This window comes from Dipodomys merriami, unplaced genomic scaffold, assembly GCF_024711535.1.
Source record: "Dipodomys merriami isolate MVZ:Mamm:240054 unplaced genomic scaffold, mDipMer1.0.p SCAF_626, whole genome shotgun sequence".
In the NCBI taxonomy this organism is placed as follows: domain Eukaryota; kingdom Metazoa; phylum Chordata; class Mammalia; order Rodentia; family Heteromyidae; genus Dipodomys; species Dipodomys merriami.
In genome coordinates this window covers 67,594-74,506 of record NW_027206209.1, presented here as the reverse complement: position 1 = coordinate 74,506, position 6,913 = coordinate 67,594, and positions in this window count along the sequence as shown.

Here is a 6,913-nt window from a genome sequence, read left to right as displayed (position 1 = left end):
AGTACTTCCATATTGCTCCCAGTTTAATGAACTGTCACTTTGTGGTAGCACCCACAGTAATACTAACCCAAGGATTGCTGGGAATCAGAAGATTAAGTCCAGACAGGAAAATCCATGAGATATGCATCTCAAATTAACTATTAAAAAGCCAGAAGAAAACTTGTCACTACGTGGTATAGTGCCATACTTCCACAGAATAAGCTGACGACAGGACCCAGGCCTGAGTTGAAGACCTGTGGTGGGTGCACACACACACACACGCATGCACGCACGCACGCACGCACGCACACACAATTTCCCAGCTATAGCAATTACAATATCTGTTTTCCCAATGACATATCTGAGTTCCAATCCTATGTGTTTGGATGTTTTTGAAAGCTGTATCCTCAACTTACCTAATTTTAATAAATGATACCCTGCTCACTACTTTTTAATGCTGGTTGGAAAATTTTTTAAGACACATTTTCATGTAGAAAATTGAGTTTTTTCCCCAAATCGTGACTGTCTTGGTTTATAAGAAAGAAAGAATTGTGCCTTTATTTCATTAGTTCATAAATTAAAAAAGTAACCCTAACCCTAGAACCAGTTGCCTTTGCATTCAAAAGGCCACACAAATATATTAAATTTATACATACTATCTTTGATTCAACTCATCTTTCTTAAAATAATTTCTAGTTTTACTCAATATCTTGTCATTTTTCTAACACGAACCCTAACTGGAACATTCAGGCTAATCCTCACACTAATCATATCCCAATCCTAATATTATTAGCAGTTTCCTATTTCATATTCATCCTAATTCTATCTTGACTTGATATTCGAAGATTAACTTTCAGTTTGACCCTAAATTTTCCATTTCCCTAATGCTAACACTAAGCCCAGCTAGAACTGAAACCTAACATTCAACCTAATCATAGTCCAAAATTAATATTAAAAAATACTCTAGTTTTTATTCATTGGAATGAATATTCCAGTTTGCACCCTGGAAATGAGTTTCAATTTGCCCTAATTCCAACAAATTTCCTGACTCTACCTCTGAAGTTATCATTTTCCCTAACATGAACCATTATATTACTTGTCATCAGATTCTCTTATCAGGAAAAACACTGTAGTTTCCATTGATCCTACCTTTTCCTGAACCACTGTATTCTAAAACAATTTCATATTTACTTATCATCTAGACCATTACTCAATGCTAACTCTCAACCTAAAACTGGCTGGAAAACTCTCATTAATCATTACAAGAATGATCACTGAGAAATATATATATATATATATATATATATATATATATATATATATATAATGGTAATGCTCTAGTTAATATTCAGTCTCACATTTTTGCTTTTACTTGTTAGTGAAAACTCAATTTTATACTAAAACTTTCCTATTCATAACACTAATCATAATCAGAACAAAATACTGACACTGATTTTAATCCAAATTATATGTCAATATTAACACTATTTAGTGTTACACTAGTTTTCATTCAACCTAACATGATTCAAATATGCCTTTCAAACATAGGTTTCAATTTTTTCCAATATCTTAGTCATTTTCTAACCCTAAACTTAATCTTAACTGGAATATTGAGAATAAATATAAGCGTAATTGCAAGTAGATTCTAATATTAATAGCAGTACTCTAGTTCACATTCATTCTAATTCTTACCAGACTTTTTCCAAAATTTACCATCAATTTGAGCCTCATTTTTTTTCTCCTTCACTCTAATCCTAAACGTGGCTGGAATCCTAACCATAACCTTAACACTAATGGTATCGCAATTCTAAAATTTATGAAAAATGCTGGTTTTGTGCAATCCTAACTGAAATTCCACTTGTAATTCTTGAAATAAATTGCAAGTTTTCCTAAACCCTACAGATTTTCTCATTCTTATCTCTGAACCTATCCTGTTCCATAAAAGTAATCATTAAACCAATTGATCTCAAATCCTGATATTATGAAATACATTGTACTTCCATTATCCCAGCTTTTCCTAAATTCATAGAACCTAAAATAAGTTCAGATTTAATTAACATTTATCTTATTCATTTTTTTTCTTTTGGTTGGTTGTGCGATTTCATCTCTGGGCCTGGGCATAATCCCTAAGTTCTAGGCATGGACATGATCCCTGAGTTCTTTAGCTCAAGGTGTACACTTTACCACTTGAGCCACAGCACCACTTTCTAATTTTCTGGTGGTTAATTGGAGATAAAATTCTCACAGACTTTCCTGCCTGAGCTGGCTTTGAACTGCGATCCTCAGAAATTAGCTTTCTGAATAGGTAAGATAATAGGCGCGAGCCACCAGTTTAATATATTTCTTTACTCAATCCTCAACCCCCTTTAACCAGAAACCTAATCCTAATCACAACCTGAATTAACACCAAATGGTTAATGTAAGGAAAATTGTCTGGATTCTATTCAATCACACATTTTTTTGCTTCTACTTCGTAGTGGAAAACTAAATTTTACCCTGAAGCTTATACTTCCCTAATCCTAACAAGTACTAAAACAGTAACACTTTAAACCAAATTATATATGAATGTTTAAAATAACACCCACACTTATTTTCATTCATTCTAACTTTGATGTCATTCATTCTTCTGAAAATATGTGGCAATTTTACACAATATCTTACATCTTTTTCTCATCCTAACCCCAGCTCTAACTGGAACACCTTGCCTAATCCTAAACCTACATATAACCGAATCATAATGTTAATAGCAAGCCTCTATTTCACAATTATCCTATCTCTTGCTCAGCGTGTAGGTCTAAATTTTACGTGCACTTTGAACCTAAAGTTTTAAAAGTGTTTTTCTATACCTGTCGTTTTATTTTTCATTTTTTAAATTCTATTTTATTGTAATGAGGCTTACATAGGGATTACAGTTACATGTGTAAGGTAATGAGTACATTTCTTGTTGAGCATTGTTACCCCCTTCTTTGTTGTTGTCCCACTATCCTTTCCCTCTCCCACCTCCATCACTCTTCTCTCCCCATGGTGTAAAATTCATTTTCAGTACAGTTTGCTAAGAGTATTATTGTTGCAATAGGTCATCCTGTGTTGAACCTAAAATTTCTATTTCTCTAATCCTAATTCTAATTCTGTCTGGTATCCTAACCTGAACCATAATAATAATGATAGTTCAATTCATAAGTTAACAGAAAATACCCTTTTTTGTTCATCCTGATAATCCACTGTACGTCTTGAATTAAGTTGCAGTTTAGTTTAAATCTTCCAAATTACTTTATATGTGCATATATAAAGATATAATTTTATGTGAAAAACAGAAAATCTTTGGAAAAAGGAGTAACAAAAAGGAAATAGAGGCAGTAAAATCAAATATTTTTAATATATTATGGAAAGAGCATAATTAAACTGCCACTTCTGAAAATTAATAACCATTAACAAAATAACTAAAATAAATAAATAAATAACACACTGCCTTCCAGTGTTCTTGAAGAGAACCATGATATATCTTGTGAAAGAAATAATTGTGTTAGATAAACTTTGTTCATGAATAATTTATATTGTTATTGGCCAATTATTTATCAAATAAGATTTCATGACAAAAATATAAATCAGTTACTTAATAATTGTTTGAGAAAAAGTTATAATCATGAGTTTTAAGAAGCTAAATTTCTTTTTTACCTACAAAGCAATGATTTAGGTTTACTAATCTAGTATTTCTAGTAAGTTTAGAGAACATAATTGGCATGTAAAACAATGAACTGTACATCTTGAGTTTCGGATTTTGAACATTGTCTTCCATTCAAATGAATACTTAGGTTTACTTTTCAAAATAAATGCAATTTTATCGCCTTTCAGAATAAGTACTTACCCTGCAATTAAATGTACTAGGATATTCAGGTATTTAAAAGCTAAATTTTCTATGTTTGTTATGTAGCTCTATATATTCAAAATGACATGATTTTTCTATTCGTAAATGTCTTACCTGTGAGATTTTTTCTTCATCAATACACATTATCTCATGAGGTTATTGTGAAGGCTCCACTAACCAGTGTGGTCAAAAACATTTCCTGAATTCTAAATTTTAAATCTAATCATTTTTAGCCTTTGATTATATCATTTATTGTCTCTTCAGAGCAATTAAACTAAAAGAAATACTACTTTTTATACATTTCACTCACATTGTAAATAATATTAACATAGGTTAAACAGAGACTAATCATTTTAAACTCACCATATTTGATGATCTTAGCGTGAAGAATGTAGAGAGTATAAAAACCCTATACTCAATATTTTTGGTTAGATTAAACTAAATTATATATCTGGATTTCTAAATTGGAGTAAATCACATGGAAATAAGAAAACAAGAAGAAAAATTATTACTTTGAGATCATTTTCTTCTTAAAAAAATTTTATTGTGAAAATACCGTACAGACGTGTTACAAATATATGGGCAACGTAATCAGTTCATTTCTTATCAAGCATTCTTGCCTCCTCCTTTATTTTCCCTTGCCATCCTTTCCCATCTCTACCCCTTCGCCAGCCAAAGTTGTAAAGTTCGTCTTTCGATATAACGTCTTGTACATCTCATTGTTACAATGGGTCCAACGGTATCCCTAAAACTATGAAGCAAAACTTTCTCCAAGAAATATATTTTTCAATAAAATGTTTCAGTCCTTAGGTAAAGTGCTTTATCCTTCAAATATTGAAGGATAAAATTTTTCTCAAAATAGAAATTCTGCAAATAATCTAATGTATGTTTTCATGCACAAAATTCTATGACTTCTAGTCTTGTTAGATGATTTTCATTATATTTTTATTGAGAAATGATTCTTAATTATATTTATTACAAACTTCTGTATTTATACAAATCACGCCTGTACAGGCTAATTTACATAATTTAATACACAAACAAAATTATCTTTTTTCTTGTCTCTGACAAGTAAGGATGAGGTGCTGAAGTATATTAAATGAAAGCACTCTAAAAGAGAGTCTATGTGTCTTTCCCCTTCCCCTCCACAAATTATACCGACATCAAATACAGTGAAAGCAGGGGTTATACTTTGGGGGAAGGACATACAAAGTAACAAAGAAATAATCTTATAAATGCATTAGAAACAATCACGTGAAAGAAAAAAAAAACATTTGAATACATATCTTAGGGTTCAGTTCCCTAACATCACCTTATCTGACCTTTTCTGCTTGACTCAGACATATACTAGATATTGCAAATAAGGGAAACCATTGAACCTATGTTTCTTTGGGCTTAGCTTACTTCACTTAATATAATTTTTTCCAAGCCTTTCCATTTCCTAACAAATGAGGCAATGCCATTCTTTCTGATGCAGGCAACAGTGAGAAGTACAAGTCGTTATGTCGAAAATGAACTTTACAACTTTGGTGGGGGTGGGGAGGATTGAGCAGGGGGGCGGAGGGAGGATGGGAAGGGATGGGAAGGGGAAACAAAGCAGGAGGCTGCAATGCTTGATGAGAAATGTACTCATTATCTTGCTCATGTAATTGTAACCCCTCTGTACAGCGTTTTCACAATAAAAAATAAATAAAAATTAAAAAAATAAAAGAGTCTATGTGGAATTGAAATTTACAACATGAGGATGGGATCATGAGCACTTTCTACTTGGCTGAACAGGAGTTTTTGTCTCTACAGTACTTTCTTGCCATTTAATCACACAGGGAAAGCCACAAAATTTGAAGTTCATATGAAAGATTTACATTCCTAAAAGTTGTGGCAACCCTGCTCAAAAGCTCAATTTTATCACTAGTTCTTTGTGCTTGCTGGCTGATCAATTTCCCTATCATATTTACATATTATTAAGCATATTACTCATTCAACTGGAAGTACATGACAGAAGACTCCTGAAATCACATCTATTACTGTGTAATATTTAGAAGATATGAAAACGATTATATTGATCTCTAATTCCTCCCTTTGGACTGCAATATAGTAGTTAATTGTCAAAACAATCATATAAGATGTTAATCTATTTTCCAAATTTAATTAGAGATTAAGCAAGTGTTTTTTGCACTAAAGTGATGACAGTAGTATCACAGCTCTGATATGAGCATATCCTCCCTAAAAAGTAATGCTCTATGGACTGTAAATATCGACGCCACACTAAATTCTCTCTCTCTGTCTCCCTTTTTCTCTCTCTACTCACACACACACACACACACACACACACACACACACACACACACAGTGCTGCCACCCAGACACATCGGAGATCAGTTACATTCCTTTGTAATTATAGTTGATTGATGTTTGTTCCCTTTTTTTTCTTTGATTCAGGATCTTGCTTGGACCTGTATGTTTCCCCGAGATCAAGTCCTTTCTCAGTGTACCGTGTATCTTTGTATGCTTCATGCCAATTAACAGTACCTTCAATACAATATCTTCAAACTTGACATTCAAGTCAAACTCCATGAATTCATACTACTATTCCAAAATATTAAAATGTATTGGATCTAGGGACAAAATGCCCACCTTGTTATTTTAGAAAGAATTGACGTCATGAAAAAGAAGAATATTAATCAGGTACTGAGGTAAGAGAATGGAAGTATGTGGGAAAATGTAGAATATTATATGTGTGTTAGAGATAGAGAATAATAGGCTCATTTATTGAAAACTTGTCATCCTATATTGAAAGCTCAATTTATGTATACAGTTTTCCAGGTACTTTGCTTACCTATCACTTCAGATCACAAATCCTCTTATGAATGTTTATAGTATCTTTGAATAAATCACACAATTTGCAGGTACTTATCATCTTAAGGAAAGACAGTCTGCTTCTACGTTTATCATTATATGTGACAAACCCTTATTTTTTGTTCCCCTGTTTGCTGAATAAATGTATTCCTGGAAACAGAATATTGACGGCAAATCTCAGTGCAATTTTCATTTTGTAAATTTGAAATATAA